A 27,195-nucleotide genomic window follows, 5' to 3' on the forward strand; every position below is an offset into this window, starting at 1 on the left:
TAATAAGGGAATACCCCCAAATTCACCCACTTTCATTCGAGCATTCATCATCTTCTTCAACTCCACGTCCACTCCAACCCCCTGGTGGACCACATATTCCAATAGCTACACCACAACAACCACCTTTAGGTTTGCCAAACCCTCTGATGGCCTTTTTTGTAAACACTATTGACTCGCTGATAAACTTGAGAGGTGCACTCCATGACCTCCCTAAGAATCCCAATAATTTTTTCCCAAGGTTCATCTATGGTGAAATGTGACCTATCAAAGATCACATCACGGTATTCAAAGATATTTGCAACTGGAAGCAGGTTGCTAATGAGGATGTGGTGCTTCATTTATTCCCCTATTCTTTGGGGGAAATTGCCTTTATTTGGTACATTAATTTGTTGCCTGGATGTATTGGAGATTGGAACACTTTTGAAAAATTATTCCTAGAACAATTCAAAACATTCATCAACCCAACTGTGATACATCAACAATTAATATCAATCAAAAGGGACCCAGCTAAGATGGTTTCTCGCTTTAACCATCACTTTCATATGGCATATCACAAGCTAGAGGTGCCATACACTATACTAATCGAAGCTGCTATTCAGATTGAATTTTATGGACCATCTTATTGCTATTTCCTAAGAAGACTTCCACCAGTAGATATTGACACATTGGATAAAGTCTTCGCAGAAACAATTAGCTTCACTAAGAAAGCTAATCCTAATAGAGGAGGATTAATGCTTCCAACTCCACCTATCACAACAATGCCAACATACCCTTCCAAAGTACCAATGATGCCTAGTCAATTCATACCTATGAATCTAGTTCCATTACAATAGGCACCCACTCTACAAAGTCCTACTCTAATGTATCCAGGGCTTGAACCTACAAAAGCTACCTTCTTTGAGCAAAAGGTAGCAGCACTTGTTGAAGAAGACCATGGTTTTGTTTCCGAATTTGGTCAGATGAAAAATACTATGTCCCAAATGAACAATGAATTGACTCATCTTAGGTTGTCTCAAGGACAAAAAAATGACTTCCAAAGGAACAATGCTAGTCCCTATAATAACAATTATGGCCAGAATTATAATAGGAACTTCAATGGGAACAACAACAATAATGTAGGAAACAACAATGGGTGGGACAAATTCAATCCTCCTAATCATAACAATGGCTTCTAAAGACAGACTAGCAATGGAACACTCAGCTGAATAATGGAAGTAGTCCTATCGACAACAATAATAACAATGTTCAATATGCAGATGTTAATCAATATGATGATAGTCAGAATGTACCCAACAATGATGGTTTGTATTACAATGGAAATTAAGAGATGGCTCAAAGTTCACAAGTAAATGATAATGCTCCTCCTGTGTACTTTAATGCTATGCTACTAGAATCCTATAATTCTACATAGCATGTGTAGGTAAAACAACTAGCTAGCGAAGAGTTCTCTTTTCCATTTAATCAGGAACTTGATCTTTAGCATGATGAGATGTTTTCTTTTCACAATGATAATAGAAACACATATAATTTGAGAAATAGAAAGGAACCTTTGACGGATGGGATTCCTCCAGCTTTACAACCAACTCCTCCCGATCTGAGAGTGAGTAATAATATGGCACCAATTGAGCCACCATATGGAGGACAATAGAATTAGAACCCAATGAACGTACCAACGATATTGAAAAATCTCGCTTGGTCTACTGAGAAGTATAGTGTTATCAAAGACTTGAAACAAACCAAAGCAAACATGTCCATCTTTGACATGTTGTAAACATTTTCACAAAAATGAGAAGAACTCATGAAGACTCTAGATCATAAGAAGGTACCCCATAACACAAATACTATCACTCAAAAGATAGTGTCTCAACAAGTCAATGCTGCAAAAGAAATGCCCACTATGTTTAAGGACAAGGTTGTAAGTACCCCAATTTTTGCTTAGCATTAGGATATATGGAAAGAATCTTCACAATTGCTTGATTGATTCGGAAGCCTCCTATAATGTCATGCCACTATCAATAGTGCAAAGGTTAGGGGTAAGTCCTCAACCTTCCAATTAGATAGTGATACAATTGGACAAAATGGAGGTGAAAGTCATCAGTGTATTGAAAGACATTCAAATATGGTTGATAGTCGATCCTCAAATTCAAGATGTTATTGATATACATGTGGTGGACATTCCACAGACATATGGGTTTCTCCTGAGTAGAGAATGGGTGAAATTCCTAAGAGGATGGTTTTCTATAGATTTCACTCAGTTATGGTTACCATGGAAAGGATTGAACAATCAAATCAAGATAGATGCATAACCCAAATTGAAAATGATAATTATAGAATACAATGCCCCAAATGAGATAGTATTCTTATGATTGGATTTGGGTTCATAAAAAGTGATGGTGTTTGACACTATTCCAATCAAAATATCCCAAGATCAGGATAAATAACTCAAAATATCAATCCCAAAGGGTGAGATCATGACACAATTCATAGATAAAATGGTGACTAACTTGCAATGCTAGGGAGAAGAAGCTGATCCTAGTATCTTACTCCTCCTGGGATTTTGCCAATTACACAAAGTTAACCATTCTAAATGCTCATCATGCCAAGAAGTAGTTACAAAGGTGCTAACACATATGATGCAAGGTAAGGATAATCAAATTCCAAAAAAGGGATCTATGGGAGATCAAAGTCCTATAAATTCAACTGAGTTGATAGAGAAAATTGAGGAAGAAATTGAAGGTCTAAATTTATCATACAGTGATACCTCTTCAGATGGTGAAGGTTTGTCTTCTCCTCCCTCGAGGATGATCAAGGTTCAAAGAAGAAGATGGTACATGAAAGTCAAAGGATCGACTTCTTTAATCATTCATCCTAAGCCCAAAATAGATGAAATTAAAAAATTTATAGAGGAAATTCAAAATGAAGAAGAAAAAAATACATTTCCTCTATCAACTTGTTACAATGGGGAATCATCAAGTCCATCTCGCAAGAAGTTGCAATGGGTTCCCAAGAAGCAATCTTTTAACACTTTGCTTCGATGGTTCTAGATGCAAATTAGGGGTTGGCACAGGTATAGAATTGGTTAACCAAAAGGATAAGTCTTTTTATGCAGCATATCGATTACAGTTTAGATGCACAAATAACACTATAGAATATGAAGCATTGATCTGAGGACTTCTCTTTGCACTCAAGAAAGGAGTCACCACTCTCATAATTGAAGGAGATTCTTAGTTGGTTATTCAGCAAGTAAAATAATTATAATTTTGCAATGACAAAAGGTTACTTTCTTACAGGAAAAGAGTATGGGATTTACTGGATGATTTTAAAGCTCTAAATATAAGGTCTATTCCAAGGAGGAAGAACACTGTGGAAGATGCTCTCGCTATTTCAGCAAGCGCATTAAAACCAATCAAAAGAATGAAGTTGAAAAGATTTTTGGTAGAATTATTTATTGTCCCATCTATTCCAGACAATATTATAAATTTTCAAGTCTTTCAGGATGATCAACACATACTTGAATTTATCATGTGTAGTGGTCACTTTAAAGGACAAGAGATTGATGATAATCTGGAGGAAAAACCACAGGACAATGAACTTGAAGATGAAAATGGGATTCTAAATTTGAAGACTAATACTGGTCCTAAGGGGATGGTTGAGTTAGAATGCATTTTTTATCGTGATGAATCAGCACTTAATAAAAGAATGATCCAAGAAAAGGGTATTGAGGAGTGTGATGAATACAACTTAGGAACTAAAGAAGATTTGAGGATGGTCTAGATAGGGAAAGCATGTAATGTATAAGAGAGGGAGGAAATGCTCAAATGCTCAAACTACTTACTAAATATAAAGATGACATTGCTTAGAGCTATGAAGATCTGAAGAAATATGATCCTCAGATAATTACACATGATATTTTGCTCGAACCTGATACCAAATGTTTTTGACAAAGGCAGAGAGCTATCAATCCCATCCTTGAGCCTCTGATAATGAAGGAAGTCAAGAAATTGCTAGATTCAAAGATCATCTTCCCTGTGTCATTCTACATGGGTGGCTAATTTAGTTTCTACATGGGTGGCTAATTTAGTTCCTATAGAAAAGAAGACTGGTGAGATTCGACTTTGTGTAGATTTTTGCAATTTGAACTTAGCATCTCAAAAGGACAATTACCCATTTCCCTTGCTAGATGAAGTCTTATAAGTTGTGAACGGTTCAAAAATGATGTCTTTCCTCAATGGATATTCTAGTTACAATCAGATAATGGTAGAAGAAGAGGACAGATTGAAGACTGCTTTTACAACCAAATGGAGAACTTTTTCCTACAAGAGAATGCCCTTCAAATTGATTAATGCAGGGGCTACATTTCAGCAAGCCATGGATGAAGCTTTTAATGGATTGGTAAATAAGTGTATAGTCATCTACATGGATGATTTAACCATATTTTCAAAAGATCAAAGTACTCACATTGTTGATTTAAGATGAGTATTCAATAGATGTCATAGTTATGATATATCCCTCAATCCCAAGAAATGTTTGTTTTGGTTTACTAAAGGAAAGATCTTGGGTCATATCATTTTTTAAACTAGGATCTCTAGAGATCCTAATAGAGTCAAAGCTATTCTAAAGTTTTCACCTCCCTATAGTCGAAAAGAACTCAACTTTTTCTTCAGGAAGATAAATTTTGTGCAAAAATTCATAAGCAGATTTGTAGAAATCATTCATCCCCTTAATGATTTATTAAAAAAGGGAGCCAAGATAGAATGGGTTCTAGAGATTAAGAAATCATTCAAAGACATCAAAGTGGCCATTACAATGGCTCTAGTCTTAGTGAGTCCTAATTATGAGTTACCTTTTAAGACACATTCCTTTGCTTCAGAACACTCTTGTGTTGGGATATTGAAATAGAAAAAGGAAAAGGAAGATGAAAGACCAATCTCTTTCATTAGTTTCCCTTTGAAGAATTCCAAGTTAAAATACTCAAACCTTGATAAACAATCATTTGCATTAATCAAGGCTATGAAGAAGTTCGGTCATTACATACTAAGAAGTAAGGTGTATGCTATTGTACCTGATCCAGCAGTAAAGATGCTTTTGATGCAGAATAAACTTGGTGAAAGGAGAGGTAAATGGATGGCCATACTTCAAGAATTTGATCTAGAAATTCAACCTATGAGATTAGTCAGAGGTCAAGGATTGTCAAGAATGATAGCTGATAACTAGGAAGGAAATGAAAAGAAATTTAAGTTTGATACTGAAATAAATGAGGATGATCAGAATAAAATTCTTGTATCTCAAGTTGATATTGACCAAGGTGTGGTGAAAGACATTTGGTATCAAGACATTATTTACTATCTTCTATAGGACCAATGCCCTAGTTGGATGAATAGTTCACAATACAGGGGACTTAAAATGAAGTGTAAATCCTACACACTATGTGACAACAAGTTATATAAAAGGAACTATGAAGGGGTTTATCTAAAATGCTTAGGATGTGAAGAAGCAAAGGAAGTCTTAGAACATTTCCATGATAAGTATGGTATAGTACATGGTTCAGCAGAGGCAACGACTCACATGATTTTAAGATCAGGTTATTTTTGGCCCTTGATATTCAAAGATACTTTCAAGCATGTAAGCTCTTGCCATATTTGTCAAACTGGTGCCAATAGAGAAAGGAATTTGGTGATGCCATTGTAGCCTGTGTACAAGGTACAACCCTTCACAAAGTGGGGATTGGATTTCATTGGTTCGATTAATCCGCCATCGTCAACTGGACATGCATTTATCCTCATAGCTACAAACTACTGTACATGGTGGATAGAAGTAGAGACATTCAAAAATTGCACTGGTAAGGTGGTAATAGACTTCTTGGAAGAACACATTGTTACTAGGTTTGGAATGCCATTTTCCCTTGTGTGTGATAATGGGTCTGCTTTTGCATCAGCATTCTTGACCCAATGGGTATTTGAAAATCAAGTCATTATCAAGTTCTCTTCAAATTACTACCCACAAGGAAATGGGGTAGTAGAATCCACAAATAAGAACTTGATCATGGTTATAAGATGATTATTGAAGGAAAATCCTAGGGATTGGTATAAGCATCTCAAATATGCCTTATGGATAAATCGAGTGAGAGTCAAAAATGCTTTGGGAACTTTGCCATACTTGCTCGTTTATAGACAAGAGCTAGTATTTTCACTCAACCTCAAAATTCCTATTTTGAAGTTCATAAGTGGATATGCTAAATATTCTAACAAAATACAAATCAAATTAATGAATCTTGTAGAGATAGACGAGAAATACATAGCTGCATTAGAGCACATGACTAAACATCAAGTTGTCATGAAGAGATGGTTTGACAAGAGAGCCATGATAAAATCATTCAGGATTTCTGACCTTGTTCTACTATGGGATAAGGCAAAAGAAAAGATGGGCACTCGTACAAAGTTTCAATACTTGTGGACGGGTCCTTACCAGATCGCAAAAATTCTCAAAGAAAACACTTTTAGGCTCAGTTCCTTATAGGGGGAATTCCTTCCTTTTCCTGTGAATGGGCAATTTTTGAAGCATGATTTTGAAGCCTAAAAGAAGAAAAAACTAGTTAGATTCTATTTCTACATTTAGCTTAGATTTTTATTTCTACAAGTGTGTTTATTTTCTGCAAGTGTGTTTTGCTATGTTGTGTGTTTGCTTTTAGTCACGTGTTACTTTTCAAAGTTGCAAAATTCCCAAGGGATTAAGGTGCACTTGAGATTTTATCTTGAGATATTTCACTAACCAGTATTTGATTCCAATTTTAGGGAGAGGTATTTCTTTGTCAAAATATCTAGATGATTGTGTGTCTTATACCAGCTGAGTAACAAACATTGCTTGTGGAAATAGGGAGACTTTTACTCCTAAGTTTAGGATATTGAACCAATGAGCTCTCAACACTTTTCAAACTTAAGAATCGGTCATCTTACTGTTGTCAAATTAAGGTCAAAGGTAGCAAGGGACAATTCAAACTCTGAGTGGTTCAGATAGGAGGAGTCTTTTGAAAGGGTTGCTAATATCATTGTTTGGTGTGAGAGTTTCTAAAAAGTTCTAAAAGAGGAACACAAGGGATGTTCACAAAAGATCAAATCTAAGAAATGACACCAATGTCCTAGCTACATAGTCTAAGCATAGTTAGGATACAGAAGAAAAAAAAAGGAAAAGAAAAGAAAAAAACGGTGTTAAGACTGAAGGATTCTAAAAGATCTAACATGGCAAAAGATATGTTTTCAAAATAAAGTATCTTGTATCCAAAACATTTCTTAATCAAAGAGCGACACTGTGAACTACAGGGAACAATTATTCAACATTTTCCAAAAGCATAAAAAAAAAGAGGAGACATCTCGTTAAGAGCCCTTGAACTGATTCTCTTATCTGGTCAAGTAGTGATTGATAAACAACCTTCATGAAGGTTCTAAATGGATAAATTGGGAGGAGTCGAAGATTGTTTCTAGCTTGCCAAAAACTTTAATAGATTGCATCTCCAAATGTCGAAGGGAATGAACACACAAATCACACACTGAGCTTTAAGGTTTTGAATAATTGAATTTTGGTCATAAAGTCCTCAAAATATGCTTGAGCTGTTCAAAGTTTGGTTGGTGTTTGACACATGTTCTAAGGATATTTGCTAATGAAGAAATGCCTTCCTCATTTCTTCCTTTTTTTTGGCTATTTGTTGTGGTTCCACAACACATGTCCCATTCTCTTGCAATGGGAACCTCCTAATTTTTGTAGACTCCCGAACTCATAGTTCAAGATTCGAGAAAATATTAGAGTCAAAAAATCATAAAATGTCAAAAAATTGAAAAGTCAAAAAAGCCAAAACATTAAAAAAATCAAAAAAATCAAATTTCAAAAAAATTATAAAATTGAAAAGATATATAAAACATATAAAATTCAAAAATATAAAAACTATAAAATTTCAAAAATTTAAAAATTTTTAAAAATAATAAATAGTAATAATATATATGTTTATAATAAAAGTGTGCACCACATTAAGGCGTGCACGACCCATGAGGTGTGCACCGCACACTAGCATACCTACACAGGGGCGTGCCGAGCACCGCGTGGGTGGGTGGAGCTATAAAATGCCCCACCCCACAATTGAAAACTTATTTCTACTAAAACATTTTATGTGAGTGCTCTTCAAACAAAGGTGCATCTAAACATTGTTAGGCATCATGCACCCATTTTTACTTGGCATCGCACGCACAATACTTTGCGATGCGTACCATCTTTTACATGGCACTAGGCGCACATTACTTGGTGTTGTGCACCCATTTTTACATGTGCCACATGCACATTACTTGGTGGTGCGCCCATTTTTACTTCCTGCCACATTCATTTTTACTTGGCACCGCACACCCATTTTTATGTTGCACTTCGTGCCCATTACATGGCGTTGTGCGCCCACTATGTTTTAACATGGTGTCACACATCTCCAAAGAGCACTCTATCGTGCACACTTCAAAGTGGCATCGTGTACCTCCAAACCATCGCGTTGTGCTTCAATCTTCCATCGCGCACTATGCAAACCCTACAATGCGTCGGCATGTGCACGTTCCACCATGCCCATGTGAGCTCTCCTACGCTGCACACCCACATGCCTCTTCCCCCCTAAAACTCAAAAAAATAAAATTAAAAATAAATAAATAAATAAATTTCAAAATAGAAAATAAATAAATAAAAATATATAATAATAGAATGAAAAATAGATTTATAAAATAAATAAAAGTTCCCAAATTGGGCACTTCATTTTTTTCCTTTATGTTTATTTTTCATTAATGAAACTTAAGGTTTTGCATTTTATTTCCAAGTTTTTATTATTTTGAACTAATAAACATTTTTTCTCACATCGTGCAGATCAAATATAATGGCATCCACTTCTGAGAGAAAATGGCACCCAAGCCCGTTGTGTTCAAGTTTCAAGGCATACCATCAAAATTGAGATTTCATGTTGATCATACAAAAATTAAAGATACCAACTTGGGACACACAGATTTGGGAGAGTTCCTTAGAATCTAAAATAAGCCCACCGAGAGATTAGCTCGAGTGTCTTCCTTAATTTGTTTTGATTTGGTTATTGTAGCTTCGCATCCCATATCAGTGTAGTCAACTGAGTTGATTATGACACTAGTGCAACACTTTATTTCTAAAGAGAGAGTGGTCAAAAGCGTAACTAGAGAAGTTTTATTAGACTTGTGACCTAAAAATATTGAGAGGATCTTCCATCTCCCAAGGAAAAACCAATTCATTAGCCTTTCCTATGAAGCAGCAAAGAGGTGCTACATGGAGCACTAGAAAGAGGTGACCAAAATTATACAATCATCTTACCTCATTGAGAAGCCTCCTTGAGGTAGGTTCACATGAAAGGTGGACATGACTAGGGGATACATGAAGGATGATATTGGATACTCCATTATCCTTTTGAGTAGAGTCATGGGTTTACCAACGGCTAGCCACTTTAGGACTTTCATGGTTAATTTCATTAAGACAATGAGGACAGCAAAGATGCCACTAGACTGGGCCACCACACTAAGTGAGAACTTGTGTGAGAAATTGGGGGCAGTTAAGGAGAAGAAGAAGTTCTACATTACTTCTTACATGGTTTATCTTCTTGTAGCAAGGGTGAAAAACTACCCTGGTTTGTATAGGAAAGGCATTATGTAGGATCCTAATGCTTGGCCCTATATTGTTTACCCTCAGCTGGTGAGGAAGAAGCTTTTGGCTCAAAGTAAGGAGTATAAAATTGTGAATGACACCTTCATCTTCACAGTCGTCTAATTCATAGAAGGAGATTATGCAAAGAGCCTATCTAATGAGGCAAAAGCATAGATAATATTTCTCGAGGCCTACTTCATCCAATTCAAGACACTCATGTATCTACGGGTAGTTGGTGCCACTATCAATCCCAAGAATTTGCCCAGATATCCAAGTGACAAATTGGTGTTATTGGAGATTTCTCGACAGATTGAATCTGCATATGAAAGGGTGAAGAGACAAAGGAGACCTTGTTGGGCATGGCCCTTAGTCATAGGACCATATTAGGTAAAATGAAAACAAGATATTCCATCCTTTAAATGGGAATGGGAGAATTATCCCCTTGAGGAGTACAATTTCCCTAGGCTCTATTTTGACAATATCAGGAGAGTGGAGAGTTTGGCCAGCAAGGAGTTCCATCATGAGGATGCCATAGAGGATCATTGTTTGAATGCCACAAATAACTACAATGTTTGCATAAGGGAATATTGTAGGGTGACTTTGTATTTAGTAGAGAAGGCTCTTAAGCTGGACATCACAGAGGAAGTAAGGCAATAGGATTCATGAGAGTTGGTGCACCCCCTGTTCAACCCAGACAAAATAGGCAAGAGACCCATTATGAATGCTGAGGTTGATAGGGAAGAAAGCAATGATATTAACCATCAGGCAAGGCATGTAGTTAGAATGACCAAGAATTTGATCAAGAAGCCTCTTCAACTTGATCCAGTTCCTAACACAGTTATCTTTCATGCTCAAGCTTGCCCTGAGAAAAGTAGAGGTAGGAAAGTCAAATTTCCTACCTTTGCAGCCCAGTCTCCCATTAGGCTAGAAATAGTATACCAACTTGACTACCTATTTGGAAACTACCATCCTCTAGAGAGGAAAAGAAAAAACAAAAGGAAGAGCACCTCCCCTCAAAGGATTCAAATAGAACAAGGTGAAGTGCAGGTACCTCCCTAGTAATAGGAAGAGAGTGTACAAGGGTCTAAGGATACTAGAGCTTCCCAAGTCCAAGATGACACCCAATTACCTCCCTTTGTGTCTACCCCATTAGAAGAGGGAGAGAGTCAAAAAGTTCCCATTCCTCCTTTGCAAGAAGAGCCAACATCCCTTTCTGTGTCCACAAAACAAAAGAGAATCAAGATCCAAATGAAGAAAAGGCAAAGGGTGACTAGGAGAATGGTGCCTTTTTCATCTGTTCTTGAGACCATTCCAGAAGGTGAAGAGGAAGAAGAAGAGGATATAGATGAGGAGGAGTAGCTACCCTTATAGAAAAGAATGCGGCTAGCTAGAGCCACTGAACAAGAAAGGAGAAGAAGTATCATGAGTACATCACTATCCACCCTAGCAGGATCCCTAGAAATCTCTTCTTCAAAAGATGAAGTATGAAATTGGGTGGATGAGAAAACTAAAGAGGATGATGACATTTGCAAAATGTTAGATTTTGATTTTATGCCTATCAGTACAGAGTTAGTTGGGGATAAGATCAAGGGTATCCCTACAGGTGAGCCTCAACAAGAAGACTAGATGCAGATGCCACCAGATTCACAAGGTCTTGATCTATCTCCCCCATCTCCACCACAATTCATGGTGGTAGATAAGGGCTCAGTTACTCCTCTACCTAAAAGTTTAGAAAAGGAATAGGTTCCAAAAGAACCATCACAAGGAGAGGAACTAGAACAAAGGGCCATGGATGAATTGTCAAGGGGAGGAAAAATAGTGGAGTATTCTCAACCATCTTCTCAAGACACTAAGGTGTAAACTACTAGGTCTACTAATATTGAGGTCATAGAAGAAGAACCCTTGTAGAGGAAAACAACTCCAACAAGGAGTGATAAGGGAAAGGAGGTAGTAGAACACACCACTTCATCCTCGAGAAGAAGGTCTTCTGCTAAGTACATCCCAAGATGGCTCCAAAAAGAGACACTGAGAAGTATTAGACCTCAATTTCATGCTTTAGAGGAAGACTTTGTTGAGATTGTAGAGATCGTAAATAAACCTAAGTCCCCATCACATGAGGCAAGACCATTGGCATTTGTCACTAATACATAGGACCAGGAGCTATTTGCACAAGTGGTCATTCCTCCTGAAGACATAGATGTAGAAAGCCTTGGTCCTAAAGATTATCAATTGAAAGAGGTTATCTTGGGAAGACCTACGTGAGATATAGCTCGATTGATGGTGACTATGGGAATCAAAGAGGTCTTATAGATCATGGGATAGGATGAGGTCAAACTCCAAACACTTTGAAGGTATATTGAGATCCTAAAGGGATATTTAGTGGAAGTAGTTGGTCCTCTTGATCCTAAGCACCCCAAGGACACATTGAATATCATTCTTAGAGAAGGAGGAGTTGTGTAGTTGGATCCATTTTTGAAATCCTATCAGCAATGGTAGGAAAGTCTTAAGGAGAAAGGTATTCTAATTATGATAGGAAATTTGGAGTCACTGCATGCTACTCATGAGAACATGAATAAAATCATAGCAATTTGGAAGCAGGACTTCAATATTATGGATGAAGTGAGGGCCTGGAGTAAGGATTTACAAACTCTGCAAGCCATAAAGGGGAAAAGATATCGGGTTTTGATAGATGTATACAAAGGGGAAGAATTAGATATGATTGATGATTGGATAGAGAAAATGGTAGATAGCAATAAAGTAATGGAAACATTACATGAGGAGATTCGTCAACTCAAGGACCAAGATCGAGAGTGAATTTTGGAAGTAAAGAAACACTATAGTGATTCATGCTTGGATATTTTTGAAGATGAGGAACAAGAAAAGTTGCTACCTGTAGAGACATTAGTAGATAATTTTAGAAATATTTTTTAGGAAGTTTTTACTGATAAAGACATCTGGCAAGCCTTCAGGATAGAAGAAGTTTTTCTAGAACTTGACACCAAGCTCGAGGATTTTGCTCAAACCTGTATAGAGGTAGATAATTACAAACAAAAGGTCAAAGATAAATATAATGCCTTGGATTTACCAAATGTGGCTAAAATTATTGAGATTATAGATAAATTCAAGGGAAAACATCCAAACATAATTTTGGGATGAAGAAGAATAAAACCCAGATGCCAGAATTTATGTTTTGACACTTGGTAAAATTTTGAGATTTTGGACTATTTTGAGCTCTACAGCTCCATAGGTCCACTAGTACGCAAGTCTGTAGCTCCACAAGTGCACATTTTTGGAAAAGTTTCATCGACAATTAACTGTCAATTCCAAAAATAGAGCTTTCCATGCATCAAAAATGCATTATAATGGCATTTTAACTCCTACAAACACCCTTTGAAGGATTAGCTTCTATTTTTGGCACTTCCAAACACTTCCACTTTGACTTGGAGCTTCATCAGTTTTTCTTCTCTCATCATTCTTTTTTTTCAACATGTAAAGGCTCATGCATCCAATTAATGAATAAAAATTGATGGAGCCCTATTTAGCACTAGTTAGGTAGTTAGTTTGTATATAATTAGTATGTTTTATTAATTTAAAAACTATATTATTGCATGAAAATATCTCTCACTCTCAACAAAAATCGAGCAAACGATTTCTTATAAATACTCCATTGTAATATGTAATTGGGGCTGTTGTTATTTTGCAATAAAATTATGCTTTTGGTGCTTGCATTTGGAGTGTAGTGATTCTTTCCTGAATGTGTCATATTTTGTGAATTCTATTCATGGAATTGTGATTGAGCCAAAGGTTTATCGCTTAGTTTCTGGTTGTGCGATCTTTTAGTTCTGGTGTTTGCTATAGTTTGACAAATTCGATTGACGTAACGAGCTTGAGAAGAAATTATCGAATTCAGCTTGCATAATTCTCTGTCTTACATGAGTTCACTTTCGATGGCCTTGCGATTTGATGAAGAGTGAAATATCATATGATTACTAAGTTTCTCACCAATGATTGCATTAGTGGAATTGAGGAAGCATTGCTCCTACTTTCATTGGTTACCTACTAATTTCTTTGAAAGTTTAACTCACAGACGTGTTGTTTTCTGTAGCTTCTGTCTATTAGGATTTCAATTTCATGTTATTTGATTTGAATTTGGTGTTATTTTCTTTATATTTCTTGTTATTTTCTTTATTAACCCCCTTGTTAGAATAGGATTCCATACTAACTACACGATTAGATTGCATTCATAAAAAACATAAAAAAATACAAAAACATAGTTCTTTTTTAGTGTTATCTCTAAAACAGTGTGCAGATTCTCCATTTTATCTGAAATCAAAAGGAACCAACAAAGGCCTCCTCATGAACATTCACATTTATCTTAAACTGAGCGGATTCTAGTAGGTCACAAGATCACCCAAAACCTTGGAGTTGATTCATGAAATCATCTTTTCAACAGAGAAATTTACAAGAATTCCTACCATTTAGCATCGTGTAAAATGATAGCTCAATAGGAGTTAGTTAATTCAAAGATTTATATAAACCCTTCCATTCACTCCATTTCTTATCCATGATTCATGTCTCCAAGCACTCTAGCATTCAAGGCATTCAAGCTTACTCCATTGAAGGTCAACGGTTTATGTGTTCAAGCCATTGAAGGAGTTCATGCTACATCTTCTATTGCATTTTCAAGATATCCCTTCATAGACTCAAGGTACTTTGTTTCATCTTCTACATGATCTATGAAGATGAATATCAATAATATACATTCAAAAAGGTTTTGGTTTCACTTTGATATCCTTTATAGGGGTTTTGATATTGAGTCAAGCTATTACATCAACATACTTGATTAAATGTCAAATTCAAAAGAATATTCATAGATTTACATTGCTTTGATATTAGATCTATCACTACTACTTTCTATCATTCCATTTCAATTATTTCAATTCAAGCTTAATTCCTAAATCAAGTTTTGATTAAGGAAAATCCCCCCAACAACAAACAAAAAATCTCTTTGTTTTGTAGGTTTTGGATCTTGGATTGACAAACATGTTGAAAATAGGAGTACCTTTTTTGAATTTTTAGAGAACTATGAAATTAGAATCAGTGTTAGACTTCATCATCAGGGGTACACTACACTCTTGATGACTTATTTTTCCCTTGGAGAACCAATTTTCACCTAATAGATTGCCAAGAGATTTATGGGTTTTGTCTATCTCATAGATTTCAGCCTAGATCCCTAGTTATAACAACCTATAACATAATTCAACAATGGATTTTTAGGTTTGTGTTCCATAAGGTATTATTTCTTTCTTTCTATTTGTATATTTATCATTTTAACATTGCTTTATTTACCTATCCTTACCTAAATCCTCTTAAGGTGGGGGTGACAAGGAAATAAACCTAAGTCGTTCACTCTTCTTTTCTTATTAGCCATTAGGTTGGTAATGTTGGAAGCATGAATGCTGATGATATTTCTATGGGGGATTACTATAGGTATGTTACTATGATGGTATTTTACATTCATGACTGAGTTTGTCATTGATGTCTAGCAGTCTTTTGTGATATTTGACAGAAGAATAGCAAAAAGATAAAGTTGGTACAGATGGGTAGTTGAATATTCTAAGTATCCAAGGTTATAGGAGATACTTCTGAGTATCTAGTATATGCATTTAACATTGGATGAAGAAATGATAAGTCTGGAAGAATTTATGTAAGTTTTGGTGATGTCTATTCTAAGATAGAGTTTATAGAGGCATGTTCTGGTAAACTTGGTATATCTCTTAGCAGATTTTTTATTTTGAGAATCAAGGTTGAGGATATTAAGAAGACATTTTGGTGATGATGTGGCTAAATTCACTAATCATAATATTACATGTACAAAAATATATTCAAGTTGCAAGGAGGAAGATTAATGTTAATGCTAAGTGTAACGTATTCTTAATGTGGTCCTATAATGATTAAATGAGAAGGTCTAACAACCAACTCAAGGAATTGTTTTATGGACTTAGTATAAAGGAAAGACATTTTCCTTGATCATTTTTATTGATCAAAAGTGATTATAAGTAGCAGAGAAAGCAGAATGTGAAGTTGAGCAAAGCAGACTGAAAGTGAAGGAAACTTCATTGCCGAGGTTTTGTTGAGTGATCCAAGGTTTGATATTTGGATCTGAGGTTTGTGATCTAGTCTACAAGGTATGATATTGATTGGTTTGATTGATAGTACAAAGGAAAGAGGAACATAATAGTAAATTGCATGTTAAGTAGTGATCTTTTCTTGTAGTTGAAATTGCATGTTTGGGCAATGGGCTCATCTTGCATACATTGTACTAGAATTCCTAACAGGGTTGGAATCTCCTAACAAGAATTCAAAGTCTCCTAACAAGGACTCAAATGTTTTAAATATTGTAATTGACTTCTAACATGGTCCATTCTTTAACAAGAAATATTTGTATTAGTACATCATTTTATGGGCATCATTCCTATCGGGGTTTTCCCTCTTATCAAGAGTTTCCTAGTTAACATATATGGTGTAATTGTCTATGTGCATCTTATTATGGTTTTTGTTTACTTTGGTTGAATGGTTAAGTTTGTTTAAATAAGATAAATATTTTAATGGTAGGATAAATGATTCACCCCCACCTCCCCCTCCCCACCCAAAGTTATCTTGGTGAAGTATTGTTTCTAACAATTGGTATCAAAGCAAGGTTCTTAAAGATAAAGTTTAGCAACTTTGGGAAATCCATGGTGAGCATGTTCAAGAAATATAGTTTGAAGTAAGGAACAGGTCAGTTATAGAAGATACAAGATCTATGTTAGCTGAGAATGATGTATCCAAGATGTTTTTGGAGAGAAGATGTGAATAAAATAGTCTACACTATGAACAAAGTGCAACTCAAGAAAGACACAAACAAGATCCCTTATGAACTATGGTTTGGACACTCACCTATAGTTAAGTATTTCAGAATTTTTGGTAGTAAGTGTAGTAAGTATTATATCAAAAGAGATGATGATATTGGTAAGTTTGATGCTAGAAATGATGAAGGTATATTTCTTGGGTATTCATTGAAAATAAAGGCTTATAGATGCTATACTCTAAGAACTAAGATATTATGGAAAGTGCAAATGTGAGAATTGATGAGAAATTCAGGATACGAGAGAGTATGGTTGATTACAATTCAGATGATGATGTTGTTACTAAACTAAGGAATGATGAAGTATTTCTTGAGACTAATAATGATTTGCAAAATGAAGGAGAGCTAAGGAAAGAACAAAGCTTGGAACCTTCAGTAAAGCCAAGAGTTGAGATAGCAAGTCCTACTTCGGGAAAGAATATGATAAAGAATCACCCATCCAAGTAGATCATTGAAAGCAGCAATAAAGGTGTGATGACAAGAAGCAAAGTCAATGAAGAACTATGTTTGATATCTCAAGTTGAACCTAAGAATGCAGATGAAGCATGTAAAGATGATTATTGAAAACAAGCTATGAAAGAGGAATTGGATCAGATAGTAAAGAATGAGACATGGGAATTGGTCCTTAAACTAACGGACAAGAATGTAATAGGAACTAAATGGTATTCAGGAACAAGATGAATGAACAAGGTGAAGTTTTAAGGAACAAGGCAAGGTTGGCATGTAAAGGTTACTCATAGCATGAAGGAATAGACTATGATGAGACTTGCTCCAATGGCTAGAATAGAAGAAGTAAGATTATTCTTAGTCTATGCAGCATAAAATAAATTCAAAGTGTATTAGATGGATGTTAAGTCAACATTTCTAAATAGGGAACTTGAAAAAGAGGGATTCATTGAGTAGCCTGAAGCTTGTCCTTTGATAAATGATAAGGACATAGTATGCAAACTAAAGAAAGCATTGTATGGCTTGAAGCAAGCACCCAAAACCTGGTGTGCAATATTTGACAAGCATTTGATAAAGCTTGGATATAGAAAAGGTATGATAGATAGTAGTCACGATTGGAAAGAAATTGATGATGGCTTGATGATTTTGGTAATATTTGTTGATGATATCATATTTGGAGGAAATAATGATTAAAGTGAAAAAAATTCTAAAGAGATGAAAAAGGAATTTGATATGAGTATGATAGGAGAAATGAAATATTTTCTAGGACTACAAATTGTACAAAATAAAGAAGGAATCTTTATTTCTCAGACTAAGTATTTGAAGGATTTACTGAAAAGGTTTAGTTTGGAAACATGCAAACCCATTGGAAAACCTATGGTAACTAGACTCAAGTCATCTACAAAGGATAAGACACCTAATGTTGAGCAGAAGAAGTGTAGATCTATGATTGGAGGATTGCAATATATGACTCAAAAAAGGTTGGATATAGCAAATGTAGTTGGAATTGTTGCAAGATTTCAAGCTAATCCCAGATAAGCACGTTATGTAGTAGTCAAAAGGATATTTAGATACCTAAAACGAATAGTAGAATTTGAATTGTGAACATATCTAATGATTTTACTCCAAGTGCTTATACTAATGCCGCTTGGGCAAGTAGTATGGATGGTAGAAAGAGTACCAGTGATGAAGCCTTCTTTCTTGGAGGAAGATTGGTTTCTTGGCTAAGAAAGAAGTAGGATTGTACCTCACAAAGTAAAATGGAAGAAGAATATGTTCCAGTAGAAAACAATTACGATCAAGTTGTTTGGATGAAGCAAATGTTGAAGGATATTAAGATAGAAATAATTGAACTGTTGCCATACATTGTGATAACACAAGCACAGTAAATATGTCTAAGAATCCAGTGTTGTATTTGAAGACTAAGCACATTTCTATTCAGTGTCATATGTTGAGAGAGAAAGTTGTAGATAAGTAAATTATATTGGAGTATGTGAAAACTAAAGGGAAGATTGCATATATATTCACTAAAATTCTTCCCAAAGAGAATTTTGAGTATTTGTGAGATATGTTAGGGGTTATGCCCCTTCCTACATTAGAGTAGATGATGTAAGAGTGCATCAATCCAGTGTAACAAAGCACCATTATTTTTCTAGATTAAATGTTGATGCTTCCTATATGGGGGAGTATATGTGATGGATAGAATTATCTAGGACTCTTGTTGGATGATGTTTTGAATAGTTTCTTTGGACACTTGAGCCAGTAAGAATCAGTTGTTGTAGAGTTTGATGGTTGCTTAAACCTTTGACATTGATGTCAATGGAGGAGAAGATCGACATGAAAGACATCTTGAGAAGATCATAAGTAAGAACATCGTGAGGATAAGAAAACAAAAGCAAGAATAAGTACATGTTTTGAAAATATATAGTATGGAATGATAGTTTGATAGAAAGCTATATCAATGAGGGAGAATGATTGATGAAGAGGATTTGAAAAGAAAGATTAACAGTCTTGTTGGTATTCTTAGAACTAGATATTTTTCATCTATGTTTCCATCAATGCCAAAGGGGGAGATTTTTGGAAGAATGAATGCTAATGATATTCCTATGGGGAAGTATTGTAGATATGTTACTATGATGATATGTTACATTCATGATTGATTTTGTCATTCATGTCAAGATAGTAATCTTCTATGGTATCTGATAAAAGAACAACAAAAAGATCAAGTTGGTACAGATGACTAGTTGAGTATTCTCACTATCCAAGGTTATGGGAGATACTTCTAAGTATCTAATATATGCAGTTAATGTTAGATGAAGAAATGATAAGTCTAGAAGAAGTTATGTAATTTTTGGTGATGTCTATTCTAAGATAGAGTTTATAGAGACGTGCTATAGTAATCTTGTTATATCTCTTAGCTTCACCCCTGTGAGCATCACCTAGATCCAATGAGTGCTAAGTGTTCCATTTATTCTCATGAGAGTTGGATTCATGTTGAATCACTACTCATGAAATATGGGTCAATAAGTCTGACTCAAAAATTACACAGTTAAATCCTGATATTCATATCACAAAAATTTGTTATTCTGAGAGTCAATGTTGAGGATATTAAGAAGACATGTTGGAGATGACATGGCTAAGTTCACTCATCATAATATTATGTGTACAGAAAGATATTCAAGTTGCAAGGTGGAAGATTAATGTTATCACTAAGTGTAACATGTTCTTAATGTGGTCCTATAATGATTAATTGGGAAGGTCTAATAATCAACTCAGAAAATTATTTTATGGACTCGATATAAAGGAAGTACATTTTCCTTTATCATTTATATTGATTAGAAGTGATTATAAGCAATAGAGAGTGTTGAGATAATGGGTGTTGCACACATTGCATAATATTGTTATTTTATTATTTTATTTTATTATGTAATGTTGTGCCTAGATGGACGTGCAACATGTAAAGATTCCCATGGGATATACTCGATAAGTTGTATTGTAACATTGTGATAATATTTCATTTAATTATTTAATATTGGGAAAAAGAATTAAATGCCCAATATTAAATGTGGGGTCAGTGGGTTAGGTAGCACATGGTTTATGTAATACCACTTAGTGGTTTTGTGGGACATGCTACTATATAAGTAGCCACAAGGGTAGTTGTTGTAGAGTGACAAAAAGAAGATAAAAGGCAAGAATCAAGCGGGACAAGGCTTGACAGGTTAGCCAAGGGAGCATTTGTGAAGGTTGAAAGCATGGCATGGGATGTGTGGATTCATGCTTGTTCACATAGTTTGCTCGGTTGTGGCTATGGCCATGAAGGCTTCCATGGTTATATGGCAATGGTATTTTTTGCTGAATAATATATGGTGATGGATGCTTTTGGAGGCTAGGTTTTTCCCTCAATGAGGGTTTCCCAGGGTATATCTTGTGTCACAATTTTGTGGGTATGTTGTCTATTCTCTTGCATGTGGATTTTAATTCCGTATTTATTTTAGATCTATTATGGGTTATGTGGAAACGGTTATATTCTTTGTTGCCAAGTTTCGTTACAAGTGGTATCAGAGCTAGGTTTTATTATTGTAACCCTAGATTGAATCCATGGGAATGCATGAGAGGATAAAAGAAAAGGGCAAGATATATGAATGATTTATTTCAGATCTAAGAGTTTTGGATTTGCTATTATGATGGGATGTTAAAATATTTGGGCACGTGAAATTGTTGGAGAAAAAGAGTTTTTCAGATGTTTCATTTAATTGAGGGTTTTGGGGGGTAGCATGTAGAAATGACCTCCTGGGTAAAACCAGACCTCACCATTGGATCCGGGTCAACATTTCCATACATTTTGATATATAATATGCCCTAGTTTGGCCATGTTCAGAGGAAATGAAAGAGTTTTTTGGTTTCATCCCATGATGGCCGTCAAATTTAATCCCATCAGAATTTTCATCACTGAAAAAAATAAAAAATGAAAAATCGTACTGAAAATGGTAAAAAGACTGTCTTAGTAAAACAGCCATAACTTTCTCTCAGAATATCAGATTTCAGAGTTCTTATAGGAGTTGGAAAGCTAATTCAAAGCACTACAAGATGGTGTAGGTTTGGTTCTGTGATTTTGAAATTTTGTTAGGTTTTAAGAGCCCTAAAGTCAGATGTTGTTTATTTTGAGCATGAATTGGAGCATAACTTGGGCATACAGAGTCAGATTTTGGACTTCGAGTAGTCAACGGAAAGCTCTTGGAGAGCTCTACACTTTGGTTTAGATTTGGTGCAGGTTTGGCATGATTTATTTATTGATATATTGATCTAAATAGTTTATAAGTATATTTTGACTATGGTAACATTGTGAGTTTATGGCATTGGAGATTTAAGTTTTGATGTCATTGTATACTCAGTTCATGTTCAGATTAGTCTCCTGATGATATGGTTATCAGTGTTTGGTTTGGATGTGTATGATGACTTGTTGGATCTACAAGTTGTGTAGTGTTGTAAGCGGTCTATACTTACAGGTTGCATTTATAGCTTGGTTATGAGTTGTCTTTGCCCATTGATCTTTCATTATTGATGCATATTCAGATTGGTGGCTTGGATTTGGGTTGTCTATGCCCTAAGTCACATGATTTTATGATTTTATCTTCATGTAGAAGGGATGAGATGTTGTTACCAGGTACAGTCATGGTGGAGGATTGTGGTTGACTATTTTATGCTGACAGGTTGAACATATTGAGAGCCAGATGCTCAGTTCATGGATGTGATCATGGTGTCATGGATTTTGGCATGACATGATTAGCTATACAGGTACATCATTGATGTTCATTAGCCTGTATTTTCTAATTCAGTTATGGTGGTATATCTTCTTGGTTGAGGATCATGGTTATTTGGTTTTCTTTTGAGGAGCTCATGATGTGCACTTTGAGTTCTTTGATGGTTCAATGCCTTGGTTGATTCTCATGGTTAGAGGATGGGTTTTCATCATGATGTCATGGATAGCTTGGATACATGGTTTAGTGGGAGCTTGTGACAGTGATGGGGTGACAGTGCAGGATTAGTTCCTAGTTTGGTTTTGGATCTTCATATAGGAGATGGATTTTATGATTTCATAGGTGACTTGGTACCACAGTTGAGTGGAAGTTGTTAGCATTGATATATTTATTGAGTGTTTGCAGATGTTGGAGGTTTGTCTTAGATCTTGTTGTTGCAGAAGTGTCTTTGACATTTGCATGGTGCACTTGTTATCTTCATGGTGTTTGAAGATGGTTAGATGTTGAGGACTCATGGAGTTCTTGGTTATCTTCATGGTGTGTGGAGATGGTTCTTCCTGGTATGTGGAGATGGTTTTCTTCATGGTGTGTGGAGAAGTTTGCATCTTAAGAACTCACAGGGTTCTTGGCAAAGGTGTGGTTTATACTTTTATTTGGCATGTTATCCTTGGTATGAGGATGGTTTCATTATTATGTCATGGTATAGTCTTGATACACATTTAGAGTTGTGACATGTTATGGTGTGTGGAGCATGTTATTTCTTTAGTTGAGATGGTAAGATCATGTTGTCATGTTTATGTTTAGTTTCTTGGTATTGAGTACACTGATCATAAGCTGGATACTTCATGATATTGCTATGTTGCATTTGGAGTTGGCATGGATTGATTGGTTACAAGTGCTCATGGATACTTAGAGATGGTGGTGATGCTGATTTCTCTTCGATTAGAGAAGTATTTGTTGGGACAGTTGATGGTTTCAGCAGGAAGTCCGAGGGGCAGTCACCTGATATGGACTTGAGAGGAGATTGTTCTTAGATGAGTCTTGGTTGGAGACTTGGGTATCTTGATGAACATTCTCATTCCCCACTCTTGGTCTACTCAGCAGTTTGCTACTTGAGAGGTATAGCCCATTCTTTCTCTTAGTTGAATTATATTTATGCTTATCTTTCATGGATATGGATCTTTAGCTATGGTACATGAGTTAGTTCTGGAGGGTTCATTTGAGAGATGGTTTAGCATTGGTTATCTCCATGTGCATTTTTTTTATGCTCGTTAAGTTTGGGAGATGGTTTTATATTGGGCATTTTCCTTGGATTAGGAATGGTTATTCCTTGGTTTAGGAATGGTTTATTGAGTTTGATCTTCTTGTGAGAGGCTTACATCCATGATTAGTTATATGGTATGGTTTGGGTGTTGTTGAGGCTTCTTGTTGGGGTTTTATGGAGGAGATCATACTTGCACAGTTTACATCTAGAGGTGTGTGTAGAAGGACATGATACAGGTTATGATTTGCATGGTTTCTCCGATCTTGGTTATCTTCCTAGATGTTCAGTTTTGCTAACATTGGATTTGAGATTGGTTAGAGATTGTGATCACTGGTTTGTGCTCATGCATGTCATGTGAGAGATGACATGGTTATTACTTTATCTCTTTCCTCTATTGGTTGTGGAGAATTTGGGAGACTATTGGAGACTTGTTATGAGAGTTGTTCTTGCAGGATATCAGTTTATGTATTGTGGATGTCCTTGATACTACATGGATTCACTTCTTTGAGATGTGTTGAGTGGATTGGTTATAGATTTGACATTATCTTTTGCAGTGGGAGCTTCTTGGTTTATATGTGGTAGGTATTACTCTTGAGGCTTGTGATTGCAAGTTATAGATTGGATATGTCAGTGATATAAGGTTCACTTGTTATACCTTTGAGGTATGGATAATTGGATGGGTTTGGCACTTGTTGTGGGTGCTATTTCAGCTATGGATATTTTGACAACTAAGGATACATGTGATTACCTTTGGATCAGGTTTTTTGTGCTTGGAATTTTAGTTGGTACAAGATTTTATGATCTTCTAATATGACAGGTTAGGTGGCTTTCTCTTTGGATGGCTTCTATGCATGTCCAGTGGTAGTGGCATAATAGGAGGTGAGATCATTCATGTTTGAGATGCTAGATACTTTGATTTTGTTGTGGGTACCAGGATGGAGCACTTGATGTATTTTGATCCGTGATGGTGGATGTGCTAGGAGGGATTGTTCCCTTGCTCATTTATGTGGCTACAAATTGACCCTATGCAATGTATACAACAAGTGGGAGATTGTTGAGATAATGGGTGTTGCACACATTGCATAATATTGTTATTTTATTATTTTATTTTATTATGTAATGTTGTGCCTAGATGGACGTGCAACATGTAAAGATTTCCATGGGATATACTTGATGAGTTGTATTGTAATATTGTGATAATATTTCATTTAATTATTTAATATTGGGAAAAAGAATTAAATGCCCAATATTAAATGTGGGGTTAGTGGGTTAGGTAGCACATGGTTTTTAGCACATGGTTTATGTAATACCACTTAGTGGTTTTGTGGGACTTGCTACTATATAAGTAGCCACAAGGGTAGTTGTTGTAGAGTGACAACAAGAAGATAAAAGGCAAGAATCAAGCGGGACAAGGCTTGACAGGTTAGCCAAGGGAGCATTTGTGAAGGTTGAAAGCATAGCATGGGATGTGTGGATTCATGCTTGTTCACATAGTTTTCTCGGTTGTGGCTATGGCCATGAAGGCTTCCATGGTTGTATGGCAATGGTATTTTTTGCTGAATAATATATGGTGATGGATGCTTTTGGAGGCTGGATTTTTCCCTCAATGAGGGTTTCCCAGGATATATATTGTGTCACAATTTTGTGGGTATGTTGTCTATTCTCTTGCATGTGGATTTTAATTCTGTATTTATTTTAGATCTATTATGGGTTATGTGGAAATGGTTATATTCTTTGTTGCCAAGTTTCCTTACAGAGAGAGAAGAAGGTGAAGTTGAGAAGAGCAGAGTGAAAGTAAAGTAAACTTCATTGCTAAGGTTTTGTTGAGTGATCTGAGGTTTGATATTTGGATATGAGGTTCATGACCTAGTCTACAGGGTTTGACAGTGATTGGTTTGGTTAAAAGAATAAAGGAAAGAGGAACATAATAGTAAATTGCATGTTGAGCAGTGAGCTCTTCTTGTAGTTGAAATTGCATGTTTTGGCAGCGGACTCATCTTGCATACGTTGTGGTAGAACTCCTAATAGGGTTGGAATCTCCTAAAAAGGATTCAAAGTCTCCTAATAGGGACTCATATATACTAAATGTTGTAATTGACTTCTAACAGGGTCCATCCTCTAACAAGGAATATTTATATTTGTACATCATCTTGTAGGCATCATTCTCACTGTGGTTTTCTCTTTGATCAAGGGTTTTCCTAGTTAACATATCTGGTGTAATTGTCTATGTACATCTTATTATGATTTTTTTTTACTTTGGTTGAATGGTTAAGTTTGTTTAAAGAAGATAAATGTTTTAATGGTAGGATAACTGGTTCAACCCCCCCCCCACCCCCAGTTATCTTGGTGGACTATTGTTTCTAATAGGTAATTTATTTGGTATTAACCTAATCTAATAAAAAAATTGTGGATCTTAGTATTCCCCCTTTTATTTATGTAGGACAGGCTTCCTTCCTTTTTCCTACCCTACATGATGAGACAAGTCCATTATAATGTGTGAGGTATCAGGCCTACCTGGTTGCAGCCATAAACATAGGAGTTAAAAAATAGATCTTAGAATATCACTCTTATAGATCCAAAATAATTATATATATCTTCTTACCATTCTAATTATCCCCATCAAAAATTTCAAATACATGGCCATCAAGAGCACAAGTCAGCCTAGTAATGGCATTTATCTTAAAATATAGGTCCTACCCCAAAGGGGAAATCAGAGACTGCATAACTAAGAAAAATAACATATGTGGTCACCAAGATAGGTCTACACATGATACAATAAAAAATATCTCCAAAGATGTAGAAAGTCTTGAAATCACATGAACCTCACAAAATCCAGAAACCACATGTTACTCAATATGCAAAGAAATGAACACACCTCAAGCAAGGAAAAAAACAACTCTTCAATGAGGTGGAATTAAATCAATGAACATAGATGAATGATCCATGATAGGTACACATCATGTAACCAACTACATGGAAATAAATAACACAAACAAAAAAGGCTATCCTGGGAATAATATACTAGAACATAAAATAAGAAATGTGTTTGGTTGATGTAAGATTGCCCATAACCCTAGATGCTCCTACAAAAAACACCTAGGGAAATAATGAATGATGTCCACATCAAGAAGCACTAATATTATAAGAAGAATCATAAATTTCAAATTCATCTTGAGAGATCCAAGAAGTACCTTCAATTGGTTTATTCTGCCACTGAACTAGATATTCCTTGTAGCCTTTTCCTCTGATGCTCTTTCTCACTTTGGTATCCAAGATCCTTTCAATTCACTCTATCCTCTTCATAGGATAATTACAATTTTCAATTGCCTCTTCATCAGATTAGAAATACTCATAGATATCTAAAATGTAGATTTCAGGTGAAATTTCCATGTCTTTTGGTAATTCTACTTCAATATCATTTCCACTGGCACATTTCCTCAAGATTTTACAAGGTCAAAACTTCCTCATCTCCACTTTTCTATATGTACCAATTGGAAATCTATTTTTTCTTTGGGTGTACCATCACTTTTTCTCCAACTTCATTTTTTTTACATCTTCTCCTTTTATTTTCTCTCTCCTTATATCCTTGATTATTTTTATTCAAATAAATTTTCACTTCTTCAAAAATTTTATGTCTTATCCAAAAATTCCTCTTCTTTGGTACTATTCTTTAAATTAGTATTCAATTTTTTATCAACATTGTAATACCTCTAGGATGCATGTCATTTTCTACCTCAAAGGTGTCTTCTTAGTAACTTTTTTTCATTGAATTGTTATATGAAAACTACGCTTGTACCAAAATTAAGTCTCAATTAGAAGGTTTATCTCCAATCAAACATCTCAACAAGTTACCCATACTTATGTTCACAACTTAATTTTTTCCATCTATTTGTGTATGAATTATAGAACTAAACTAAAGCTTAATATTCAACTTATTCCAAATTGTCCTTTGAAAATAAACTAGTAAACTTGTTGTCTTTTTCTTTTAAATAATAATCTCTGGAGATCCATGTAATCTGACATTTTCTCTACAAAATAGATCTACTATGTGTATTGTATCTAATGTCTTCTCACAAGGTATGAAATGCGTCAATTTTTTAAAATGGTGAAGAACCAAAAAGATAGAAGCATTACCT

Source organism: Cupressus sempervirens, chromosome 4 (genome assembly GCF_028749045.1).
Source record: "Cupressus sempervirens isolate cs-2001-9-10 chromosome 4, ASM2874904v1, whole genome shotgun sequence".
In the NCBI taxonomy this organism is placed as follows: domain Eukaryota; kingdom Viridiplantae; phylum Streptophyta; class Pinopsida; order Cupressales; family Cupressaceae; genus Cupressus; species Cupressus sempervirens.